This window comes from Salvia hispanica, chromosome 1, assembly GCF_029641045.1.
Source record: "Salvia hispanica isolate PSC_SH4W2 chromosome 1, Shi_PSC_v1, whole genome shotgun sequence".
In the NCBI taxonomy this organism is placed as follows: Eukaryota; Viridiplantae; Streptophyta; class Magnoliopsida; order Lamiales; family Lamiaceae; genus Salvia; species Salvia hispanica.
In genome coordinates, this window is record NC_142692.1 from 30,860,413 (window position 1) to 30,873,879 (window position 13,467).

The window sequence follows — 13,467 nt, forward strand, 5'->3', positions numbered from 1 at the left end:
TACTATTAGAACAAAATTATTTCCGTGCAAATCTCACCGGCACATTTTAGAACAAAATTATTTCTCTCAAAATTTCACCGCCTCTATAGACCCTAAACCTCCCTTCTCTCTGATTCTTCATCGGCGGCGAGATTCGACCGATTGGGTGGCGTTTAGGCATTTCATTTGGTTTAGAATCTGCGAGCTGAGTGTCGCACCGTTCGGGTGGCGTTTAAGCATTTGGAGAAGATCGTCGAGCCGAGATCGGTGAGGTTATGTAATTGTTGTATTTTATTTTTCAAAATTTGATTGAAATCGGTGAGGTATTATTGATTTCTATTGTATTATCAAATTCGATTGAGGTTTGGATTGTTGACTCTGGTGCTTGATTGATGAGCTTTTTAAATAATCTGAATTTTCATGCTTTAGAGATCAAAATGGAGGATTATGATGACTATGCGTTAAGGATTCCATTAATCATATATACTAGTTTGTAGATGGTTATTTTGATGCATTGAATATAGCTGTTTTTTTTTATTTGGAGTTGATAAAATAAAATTATATGCTGCATTTTACATACAGTAGACTGGCATATAAGTTATTGAGTATCATATTCTATTGTAAGATGATTTTGAGCATGTTTTGGTTAAATTGGTTGTATATTGGTTTCATATAGGCAGTTTGATTCTGTCGGCGACAAATACAGTTCTCGGCGGGTGATGTATCCTCTCATATCCTCTGTTGGTCAGTTCTCGTATCCTCTCTCACTCTGACTCTTAACTCTGATTCTTCATTTGGGATTTCAAAATTCGGCTAAAGTTTATGATATTCGGCACAGATGTGTTGATTAATCTCGAATGACTATATGATAAGATTTTTACATTATCATTGGCCATTATGAATTTCAGATTTCCATTTGCTTTGCTTGAAGATTTGAAACGAGGGAGATATTTGTGCTCTCTCCATGTTCTTGGGAATCCAGGCTGACCTCGTGTGCAAGGATAATGGTCAAAACTACAATGATTAGGTATTATTGTAAATAAATACTACAGTATGTATTTGTGTATTAAAAGGTCATCATGTACAACAACACAATGATCAGCTTTAACATGATTGAGGCTGCAAGGATAATGGGATTAAAAGGTCTTCTTTCTTTGAACTGATATCCTTCATCTATAGCATAATTTTGAAGTGAAGAACTGAAATGGACTTTAATTTTGGTGTATAGGTTTTTTCTATGCCTCCAGTGCTTGTATCTATCCCGAATTTAAGCAGTTGGAGACCAATGTGAGCTTGAAGGAGGCTGATGCATGGCCTACAGAGGTTTTTTCACCTCCTATCTCGATTAAATTGTTTTTACATTTTATTTTCCATTATTGACATGAGCTGCATTTTAGTGATTGGTGTACCCTCAAGATGCTTATGGTCTAGAGAAGCTGGCTACCGAGGAGTTGTGTAAACACTACAACAAGGACTTTGGTATTGAGTGCCGCATAGGAAGGTTCCATAATATTTATGGTCCATTCGGGACATGGAAAGGTAAACTAGTATGTTTAGTATTCTTGTTGCAAAAAAGAGAGAAATTAAACAAATAAAGTTGAGTAAGGATTTGTATCATCTGTGGCTATAGGTGGGAGGGAGAAAGCACCAGCTGCTTTCTGTAGGAAAGCACTCACTGCTACTGATAAATTTGAGATGTGGGGAGATGGCAAGCAAACACGGTCGTTTACCTTTATTGATGAATGTGTTGAGGGTGTTTTAAGGTACGAAGTTTACCCAATAAGTGGAGTCTTGTTGCATCAAATTTCACTGCTGATACTAGTGTGGTTTTAGTTTTATACCATAAAACAGAATGGTGCAGATAAAGAATTTTATTTGTTGTTTTTCATTGCTTGAAAGGAGAAACTAACCTTCGATTGCCTCAGATGGTACATATTCATTTATTATGTTTTGATGTTTGGAGCTAGTGTTTAGCTAATGTGATATAGAAAAGGCAGCTTTTACTTCTCATGTTACAATAAGCTAAATGTTTCAGTTGGTATATCGATTATTTATGTGGTAGACAAGCAAGGTAGCACTTGATCACATTCCATACAAGTTTGCCATAACTATTTCATTTTACATGCTGCTGTTAGTTTGTTTTGTGTGAAACCTCCTCATGATGGGACTTGGTTTGAGATACATGTATCAGTATGCTAACAGAGCTCTCTCTCTCTCATTTTTTGATTAGATTTTTCTCGGAGTACAAATTTGATATCACAAAGTTGGAGCCTTGGGGTCCAAGGTGAGCAATTAATTTTTTGAAAAGAGTTAGCCATAAATATCTTAATGCATATGTACTTCATGGCAGAGTTAACTCATTGTAAGAGAATCTGATATAGCTTAAGAGCTATAGATGTTTAAAGAAAGTCTCTCTTTTACATGTCCTACTTATAGTTTGTTGTCTTAGGCGGTTAATCCACCATCGTTGGCTTCTTTGTCATAGGTGATTACGTGGTTTTCCCTCGTACTGGAATGCATGCATTTTTTGGATGTGCTTTTCAAGGTGGTTGGGTCCGGCTCGTGATAGCTGATGCCTTCCTCCTCATCATGTACTACGGCTGCCATTACGGGACATTGAAGCGATACGGATTGTGAGATGCATAAAGGTTTTGCTAGCTTGGATTCTAGTCTTGACCCAAGCTTAGTGCTTTGTCTATTCAAATTCATAAATTTTTAGCATTTCAATTCAATTCACTGTAAAACAATTTAATTGAATTTAATATAATGCAATTTCAGTTTTGTTTACTTTATTGATTTAATTAATATTAATTTTTAAAAATATAATAAACTAAATTAATTTATTTATAATTCCATTAAATAAAAAATAGAGAGAAACCAGAATTCCGAGCACCTAGGTATGTGCTTGTAAATTTCCGAGCACCTAAGTATGTGCTCGCATATATTCCAAAATCTGAAAATCATGTAAGTGCTCGGAATATTACGAGCACCTGGGGATGTCCGAGCACTCTAAGGTGCTCGTATAAAAATTCCGACGAAGCGAATACCGAGCACTCTCGGTGCTAGGAAAGTGCTCGGTATATCTCGATTTTCCGAGCATTTTGCTTTATATTTCCGAGCACTTGGTGCTCGGGAAAGCTTGTTTTTTTTTGTAGTGTGTTTTCTTGGTAATTGAAATTAAGAGAATTAAAAACACACACACTTACTGTACAACATATTCTCTCGAATCTATGGCATCAAATAACCATCATTCAATTTAAATTTTCAATTTGATAAGTGTACATAATTAGACATATGAATCCATTAAATTTGAATACGTAATACACGAATTGAACCAACTGAATTTGAATTGACAATTCATGAAATATACAATTCATCGTAATCTGAAGTTTTAAAATGCTTGAAACATGTTTTAAAAGCAGTCGATTCAAGAATACATAATTGAGTTCTCAATCGTACGAAAATACATGAGTTCTCAACCATGCTCTGATACCACATGTTGGAAATTATTTTTCATCATATATTCAAGAATACATAATTGAATATAAATAAAGCAAGATCTTCGAACAACATGTATTTCACGTAAACCATAAACATAATAGGATCGAGATATACCTTGGCGATCCATAGCGGAAGCGATTAGGGAAGACGGAGAGAACTTCCTCGGACTTTCTTTGGCGTAGTAGCACAGCTCCAACTCCAAGGATTTGTTTCTCTCTCTTTCTCTCGTTTATGTGTTCTCTATAATGTGTGTGATTTGATGGGATCACTACACTTGTATTTATAGGCAGAGAATGGACAAACCCTAATAAAATCATTAATTGCTCTTTCCATCAAAGTGGCCATTTAATATAATAATAGGAGTGTTTCTTTTCCATAAAATGGTCGACTAATATTCATAAACTTGATCCTCAAGTTTTATGTCAATCAACATTATTCCTTACAATATTTGATCAAAATATAGAGCTCTTCTTTGATAAGTCAAACGACATAATTAATGTCAATTGCTAATCTAAAATTATATAATATATTCATTTCCTTAATTGTAATAGGAATGAATTAAAAGATCACAATATAGGGTAAGAATTATGATTCTCATATTGGTAATTAATCACATGATTAGAAACATTCCAATAATAATAATAATAATTAATTAGGGAAATTCTGTCTTGTACCAAGTTAATGTTATTACATTCAAAATCCAATTTTATTTAGGATTCTATCACATGTCACATTTGTGAGACACAAAACTAACATAAATATGCAATAACGCTGGAATTATGTTTAAGATTCGGCTTGAAAGGCTTTCTTTATTATCAATATCATGAGTTTGATTTTTTTTAAAAATAGGGCCATTTTTATGGTCTTCTTTAGAATTAATTGTGTTATACGGAAAAAACACCAATAATATATACTACTTTGTAGTGAAAGAAAAAGGAAATCAAGAAATCAAGCTGGCTTCATGATGAGTCTAGTTCTAGGCCTTGGTTACTGGTCAGTATAACGTGCTTTATTTGATAATATGTGCAAAATAGTTGCTAAAGTGTGCAGGTTGAGGTACTAAATCAGGAGGAAAGGATCAGAAGGAATTGGCATGAAAAAACAGCAAAAAGTGTGCAACTGGCCAGTATGAGCAAAAAAAGTGCAAACTGGCAATTATGGGCAGAACAGGTGCAAACTGGCCAGAATGGATGCTACGGAACTAGACACGAGAAGAAAGGACTTACTTGGAACAATCATCTACTAAAGAGGGGCAAAATTGTCATTTCGCATGAAGAGGCAGCCCTAGAAATTAGAGCAAGCCACCCTATAAATAGGAGTTGAACATAAGGAGGAATCACTTTTTGACTCATCACTTTATGATCACTTGGGACTTATCACTTATCACTTTGAGAACTCTTTTTGGGAGAATAGCTCCACTAGCTCTAAGTTCCACTCTCTAAATCCAGCAGCCTGCCATGAAGATTCCGGCCACCAGCCGGTGGGGAGTCATCATGCCTGAATCATTCCAGCCGCCGTAGTCCAGTTCCAGTTTCAGAAGAAGCCATCAGCCATTTACATGCTTTCTTTTAATGCTTTCTTAGTTTAAGAACTTATTTCACTTGCATTTGTCTCGGATTTCAGTAGTTAATCTGTTTAAAGCATCTTTTGGTTTGAATGTGTGAATGAAGTTAAGTTTTTATGGTTTTATTTGAGTTTCAGCTTTGTTATTGCTTTAAATCTCTCTAGTTAGCTAAATCTGATAGTTTTATGTTGTTTAAGTGCTTGAATGTGCCTAGCTTAGTTAGATCTAATCTTTCCTTATTGTGTTTACAAGTTTTAATCGGTTTAAGTTTCTAAAAAATGCATAGAATTCGTTTCTGTTTGTTTCTGTCACTCTGTCCTGTTGACCAGTATGCGTAAATCTCAGGTTTTCTTGCTTTCGTTCTCAATTTCAAGTTAAATATTGCATTTACGAATTTTTGAGCTTGAGCATTCATCAATGGAGTTTGTTAGATCTGGTTAGTTTAGCTTGGTGAAGAAGAAAATGTCACAGTCAAAGATATGTTGCTTTTGTTACTTTTTGTTTTTGTACTTGCACTTTTTTCAGCTTTTCTACAAACCCAGCAGCCAGTCTGCCAGCATATCCTTTGATTCCCTTTACCTTTTGTCTAGGCATTTTTAGTAAGTTTCGTCTAGTAGCTTCTCATATGCATAACTAGGTGTCCAACTTTCACATTCACGTACACATCCAGTAGCATTAAGCATTTAGTTACTTACTGGTCAGTATAGGTAGAGTCTCATTTTAATTTTACGTCTAGGTAGAACTCAACCCCAAAAGCGTGGTAGCAAACCAACCCTTCCGAAATGTCTTTGCAATTGCACTTCGCCTACATCCATCTCTGTGGGATCGACCCTTACTCCATTATACTAGCCAGTAGAAGTGGGTTGAGGTATTTTTGTTGACAAGAGGTTTTAGGCACAGACCCAACGACACAACTAGGTCTAGGTACCCTCCTGGCCAATTGACACGCACACACAAGAGTCGCCGCCCAATTAAAAAAAAAACCTCGTCTTGTCAAATGGCGCCGTTGCCGGGGATGGATGGCGTATCATGTGCTTTTGTTAAGAATTTTGGTGTAAATATTGTAAATAAACTTTTTTTTTATTTTTTGTGTTCCGCAGTTTAAAGACACTGAGTTCAACTGGCTAAGGAGAGAAGGGGTAGATCCAGTCACCACTCATTCAGGATTAACCACTGCCTTGCCTGTTGACTTGGATGCGAGCATTGAGGAAGATTGTTGCACAACCATCAAGAGTGAATCAGAATCAATATCCACAGCTGAAGAGGAGAATGCTGCCGAGATGGCTGAGGGTCCAGACCTCGCATCTGAGGCAGTAGGAGATAAGAGCCCAGCAGAGCCGATAAGAGAACCAGAGGAGGAACCCGCCAAGCCAATAGAGAAGGGGGAGTCCGAGAAAGTGATGGAAACGGAACCACAAGTCCCTACTGCCCAGTCTGTGGCAGAAAAGTCAACCTTGACGAAACCCGAACTGGTAAAGTGGAAGTTGGTATTAAGTGATGAGCCGAAGGAGAAGCAGAGGCCGACGCGTGTATCGAAAAGATACCTCGGGCATGGGATGGCAAAGAAGACAGGGGCAACCACTGCATTTAAGGCAATGGAGATTTCGAGCGATGAAGATCAGGAGGATCCTACAAAACCTGGGGAGAATCCCTACTTGACTATTGCCCAGAAGGAAAGCCACCTAATTACAGAATCAGAATCGCCTACCGCTACTAGCCAGGAAGAAGGGACTCCTACAAAACCTGGGGAGAACCTATTTGAAGGGCCAAAAGAGGAGGCGGTCGTTGAAGCCCGAGAGCGCCTGTCTACTGCCCAGGAAGAGATACCAGCACCAGAAACCGACGTACATGAAAAGCAAGACAAAGAGGAAAGATACAACCAAGAAAGAAAGAGGAAAGGCATGGGGGCAACAAGGAAAAAGGAGACCAAGAATTCCAGGGAGGTCCTAACGGCCGTTATCATCAGGAAACTGGAACAATGGCCCAAACTGATATGGAGCAAGGACCTCTCTAACCATCGTCTGCGGCCCATGGAAAAGAGGAAAATCATGGGATCAAGAATCATAAGAAAAAGAGAGTGACACCTCCGATGATGTACCACGTGAAATACCCAGCACAGCAGCTACCCAATGCACCACCCCAAGGAGGAGCCGAAGGAAGCAATGACACACCCCCACACTGACCAGTTAGTTTTTCTTTTAGATTTTCGTAATTTTTAGTTTCTTTTCTATGTGTGTCAGTTTTATGTTTATGTGTTAATACGTTTGTGATATCATGCGTATACCCCTTTTCATAACACTTAGCCTATTTCATAGTCTAAGTGTGAGAAGGCTGGGGTTTACACCATATATGTGTTTAGGTTGTTTAGAAATTTTCATTATGTTATGTGATTTTGTTTGGTAAGTATTATATCTTCTCTCACTTAGCCTATTGCATAGTCTAAGTGTGAGAAGTTTTGATATATAGTATGTTTTGCATATCTTGTTTTTGTTCTACTTTGTCTATAAGTTCTCTATGTTAGTTACTCTTGCCCCACTTAGCCTATTGCATAGTCTAAGTGTGAGAAGTTTTCATATGTAGTATGTTTTCCATGTGTTATGTATTTTTCTATGTTTTCTGTGTTTCTATGTGTTTGATACTAGCCATCATGTTTTCCACTTCACTGAGCTACTTGAGGGCAAGAAAGGATGAAGTGGGAGGGGGGGAATCTAATGGCCTGTATAACTGTATATATGTGTTGTCACGTGTCGAGTCAGTCCCTAGTAAGTCAGTTTAGGTTATGTTTTTTTTAGGATATGTGTTGAATGAACGGGCTTAACACTCAATTGTTTTAAACTAACGGTGAGGGGAATTGATGGAAATAAAGCATGCTAAAAAATGGAAACTACCCCTCCCAGTAGATCCTAGTCAGTACAGATGATGCGAGTATGAGAGAAAAGCCCAAACTTAAGGCCAGATACGAAAGCCCTCTTAAATGGTGAGTTAGAAGCCTAAAGTGGAACTACTTTCCGCTAAACATATAAAAAAAAGAAGAGTGGCTGCCACATGATGTCTAGGGTGAAGTGACCATGTGTAGAAAAATCCTAAGGGCAATAGGAAAACCCCCCTGAAAAAAAATAAAAATAAAAAAATAAAAAAATCTTCCCTTAGAACCCTTTTTTCTAGCCCATCTCCTTTAAACCCCCGATATAACCCACTGGCCACCGGGACTGTGTGTATGAAAGGCATGGCAAAGAGCTACTGATCAAGAACAAGGGCAGAAAAACCAGCCGGTGAAAGGAGCAGAAAAAAATGAAGAAAACTGACCAGGAGGAAATACTTGGTCCCAAAAAAAAGGAATAAGGGTGGCACAGCCAAGAAAAAGAAAAAAAAAGAAGAAAAAAATGGAGAAAATGGCCTGGAAAAAGTATCCGGACCACACAAAAAAAAAAAAGAGAAGAAAGAATAAGGGTGGTGAAGCCACAAAGGATGTCTACTGACCAGTTGGAGGCCAAATTGTGAAAAAAATCAAGCCAAGCAAGAAGAGATGCCAAGCGCCCGAATACACACAGCTCCTCCGCATCAGAATAAAGTAGTATTATTTTGAACCTTAGAGCCTTAGGAACATCCACCCCAAACGTTACAAGCCCAAAGCCCCGTTACAAGCCAATAAAGACCCTTAGGAGCCGCACGTGAGATCTATGTCCGAAGCATCAGTGGTTCAGCATTTTAAGGGAAACAGTCCTAACATCCCTGGTGAGGAATGAGTGACTAAGCGAATCTAGTGTTTGGCCGAGGGTTTGGGTAATCTTGACGAGCGGATGTACTGGCTAGGAAGGAAAAGGGGGGTGGCGGAAATTCGAGGCTGCTTACAGCCGGATTGAACTCAAACTTGAAGGGAAGAATGGTTGAAAATATAGCCTATTCAATGTGTTTTAATGTGTTTTCGTTTATGTGTAATTTTTCTTTTAGTGTTTTTTCTATTTGCATCAAGGTTTTTAGAGTGTTGCGTCTTTTGTTCTTTTTAGTTTAGGTCAGTCAGGGGAGGTAACCAGGCTTGTGAACTCAACTCATTATTTTTATTTGGCTGGTTTCTTCATACTTGAGGACAAGTATGTGTTAAGTGTGAGCAGTTGATGAGTCTCGTTCTAGGCCTTGGTTACTGGTCAGTATAACATGCTTTATTTGATAATATGTGCAAAATAGTTGCTAAAGTGTGCAGGTTGAGGTACTAAATCAGGAGGAAAGGATCAGAAGGAATTGGCATGAAAAAACAGCAAAAAGTGTGCAACTGGCCAGTATGAGCAAAAAAAGTGCAAACTGGCAATTATGGGCAGAACAGGTGCAAACTGGCTAGAATGGATGCTACGGAACTAGACACGAGAAGGAAGGACTTACTTGGAACAATCATCTACTAAAGAGGGGCGAAATTGTCATTTCGCATGAAGAGGCAGCCCTAGAAATTAGAGCAAGCCCCCCTATAAATAGGAGTTGAACATAAGGAGGAATCACTTTTTGACTCATCACTTTATGATCACTTGGGACTTATCACTTATCACTTTGAGAACACTTTTTGGGAGAATAGCTCCACTAGCTCTAAGTTCCACTCTCTAAATCCGGCAGTCTGCCATGAAGATTCCGGCCACTAGCCGGCGGGGAGTCATCATGCCTGAATCATTCCAGCCGCCGTAGTCCAGTTCCAGTTTCAGAAGAAGCCATCAGCCATTTACATGCTTTCTTTTAATGCTTTCTTAGTTTAAGAACTTATTTCACTTGCATTTGTCTCGGATTTCAGTAGTTAATCTGTTTAAAGCATCTTTTGTTTGAATGTGTGAATGAAGTTAAGTTTTTATGGTTTTATTTGAGTTTCAGCTTTGTTATTGCTTTAAATCTCTCTAGTTAGCTAAATCTGATAGTTTTATGTTGTTTAAGTGCTTGAATGTGCCTAGCTTAGTTAGATCTAATCTTTCCTTATTGTGTTTACAAGTTTTAATCGGTTTAAGTTTCTAAATAATGCATGGAATTCGTTTCTGTTTGTTTCTGTCACTCTGTCCTGTTGACCAGTATGCGTAAATCTCAGGTTTTCTTGCTTTCGTTCTCAATTTCAAGTTAAATATTGCATTTACGAAATTTTGAGCTTGAGCATTCATCAATGGAGTTTGTTAGATCTGGTTAGTTTAGCTTGGTGAAGAAGAAAATGTCACAGTCAAAGATATGTTGCTTTTGTTACTTTTTGCTTTTGTACTTGCACTTTTTTCAGCTTTTCTACGAACCCAGCAGCCAGTCTGCCAGCATATCCTTTGATTCCCTTTACCTTTTGTTTAGGCATTTTTAGTAAGTTTCGTCTAGTAGCTTCTCATATGCATAACTAGGTGTCCAACTTTCACATTCACGTACACATCCAGTAGCATTAAGCATTTAGTTATTTACTGGTCAGTATAGGTAGAGTCTCATTTTAATTTTACGCCTAGGTAGAACTCAACCCCAAAAGCGTGGTAGCAAACCAACCCTTCCGAAATGTCTTTGCAATTGCACTTCGCCTACGAACCCAGCAGCCAGTCTGCCAGCATATCCTTTGATTCCCTTTACCTTTTGTTTAGGCATTTTTAGTAAGTTTCGTCTAGTAGCTTCTCATATGCATAACTAGGTGTCCAACTTTCACATTCACGTACACATCCAGTAGCATTAAGCATTTAGTTACTTACTGGTCAGTATAGGTAGAGTCTCATTTTAATTTTACGCCTAGGTAGAACTCAACCCCAAAAGCGTGGTAGCAAACCAACCCTTCCGAAATGTCTTTGCAATTGCACTTCGCCTACATCCATCTCTGTGGGATCGACCCTTACTCCATTATACTAGCCAGTAGAAGTGGGTTGAGGTATTTTTGTTGACAAGAGGTTTTAGGCACAGACCCAACGACACAGCTAGGTCTAGGTACCCTCCTGGCCAATTGACACGCACACACAAGAGTCGCCGCCCAATTAAAAAAAAAATCCTCGTCTTGTCACTTCATCAATGTAATTATGCGGTTCTTGTTTTCTTCAAATATACTACTGCGAAATTTGTACAATTTTGAATCTTTCTTTTATCTCTGTCCAGCTTGTAAAATTCAATCATAAAGTACGAAGATACCAAAATATATTTAATAATTAAGAAACAAAAGAATATACCGTCTAAAATTATAAATTGGTGTATTCAATTTGACATAAGGAAACAATCTTGAGGGAAACGAAGATACTAATATATGTGGAAATAGGAAGTTTTATTAATGAGAAAAGAAACGAATAATTAAAGACGCAGATTGGGGAGAAATAAGCAAGTAGATTTACTTAGTGAGGAATTCGATATGCAGACGGAATTGATCAGCGGCGGCGTCGTGGCGGGAGGCGAAGCCCTTAACGGAATCCCCGACCTTGAGTTTGTATTTGTCGAACAGCATATGTCATTCATATGACTAATTTAATGTGTATGGCTAGCTTTCAGTTGTCCAATTAAAGTGATCCAATAAAGATTAAAGTTTGGGCTAAAGTGTATTTTAATTGTTATGGAAATAAGTGTAGATACCATAAAGTGATTTTCTATTTGATGAGGGACCGAATAGAAAATAGAGGGGTTTATATTTAATATAAATATAAGCTAGGGTTATGGTCCTAGACGTCAGAAGAACGTTCAATATCTCTGTATTCTCTCGGCAGACTATTGTGAAGGACGTCTCTGATCGTTTGGAAGATCCATAGCCGCTGCAAAGCAATTCCGCCTTTCAATTTGTTATGGATCAAGGTACGTTTCCGCTCTACAGTTTATGCTCCTTCTCTGTCGTTCTCAGTTAATCATCATAGAGAGCTTTATGTAATTGTTCATTCAATTATTACAACAAGTGGTATCAGAGCCACTCTATTGATGATTCTCTGAGAAGTGGAAAAGGAGAATTAAAGTTTTATATTTTCGTGTGTCTTTTGGATCAAGAATTCAAATTTCTTGATATTAGGGTTTGTGGTTATTTATTTAATTTTGGTAACCACGATGCACTTTTATATGAATAATGAATTGATTTGTTTAGTTAGGTTGATTTCATGAGAAATTGATGTTTATGTACATATTGGTTAATGAATTGATTTGTTTAGTTATGTTGATTTCATGAGAAATTGATGTTTATGTACATATTGGTTAACTGACGTGGTGGATTCCAAGTTCTTATTATACTGGAATTGATTTGGCTGTCTGTGAAGAATTGGCCGTCGCCTCTTTAGGATGAATTATTTGAGATTTGGTTTGTTTCCTTTCACAATTCCTGTTATTATGTATGCTCAAGGTAACTTTAGCAAGAATGAATTGCGTATGGGTATATAATTATGCGCTAACACCGGCCGTGAAAATATTTGGTTAGTAAATCTTTTTCTTTTGAGTTGCTATAAAGGAATTCTTAATATTTGTTTTGCTTTTGCAGTAAATCCTTTTGCACGCTGATGAGAATCTTCAAAATTAGCCCAAGACTTGTTCTTGTAAAAGCAACACAACTAAAAACTACAAACTAAAAACACTACAACAATAACATAAAAACACATTACATTGAAACTTAAATAAATAGTACATTAAAAAGGATAGGTGTTCCATCCCACAAAAAGATAGAACAAAATAGAATGGGCGAGGGGGATCGAAATGGAAGAAATTGAGGAGAGAACAAATGACCTCTTGGAGACCGAAGGACCTCCACCAAAAAGATGATGGCAACCCTTGGCAACTTTCATCCAAGCAACCATTTAAATCGACTCACTCGCTAGCTTCACGACACTAGGGTATACTTTCGTTCGAGCTCCGCCACTAGAGGTATACTCTTTCGAGCTCCGCCCCTAGGGTATACTCTCACTCTAGCTTTGCCACTAGCTATATGGTGCTAGTTGTGAATTTACCAAGTGGCTAACCCCGAGCTAACCACAAAGTAACCATAGCCCGGCCATGAATTTTTCCAAACATTCATCTCACCCAACATGGAGAGGGACACTCACAAAGGAGCCACTCTTTTTCTAAACTCAATCTAATCTCTAATCTATTACAAAAGATACAAAAGGCCCTATTTATAGATGTGGGAGATTGGGAGATGAAAAGTCACTCAAACTAGGGTTGGAATATGAAAAGACACTCAAAATAATTCAAAATCCCGCCTTTTGAATTCTTCTCGGACACAAATCACCCGGTCGGGTGTTTTCATGCAACAAAACACCCGCCCGCGTGAACTTTCTGGAGCCTCCTTTGCTTGACTGCGTGACTTTCGTTAAATGACCATAATTTCCTCATCCGAGCTTCGATTGAGTTGTTCAAGATACGCAAGCGAAGCTGTTTCGACGATGAAGGCAATGGTAGTCTTTGAATAGCATTTTGACATCATATGGATAGGCGAATAGTTGCTCAAATCTGACCCTAGTTGCGGCTTGGCTCATTATCAC

At 37.9% G+C, this 13,467-nt stretch overlaps 1 pseudogene across 1 annotated transcript; it reads left to right on the forward strand.

The window, feature by feature from the left end:
- The first annotated feature begins 1,049 nt into the window (after positions 1 to 1,049).
- On the forward strand, positions 1,050 to 2,751 carry LOC125217959 (GDP-mannose 3,5-epimerase 1-like; annotated as a pseudogene). The gene is made up of 6 exons (XR_007175848.2): positions 1,050 to 1,122; positions 1,208 to 1,302; positions 1,377 to 1,518; positions 1,610 to 1,742; positions 2,210 to 2,263; positions 2,465 to 2,751. The product of XR_007175848.2 is annotated as a GDP-mannose 3,5-epimerase 1-like (transcript).
- Positions 2,752 to 13,467: the final 10,716 nt, after the last annotated feature.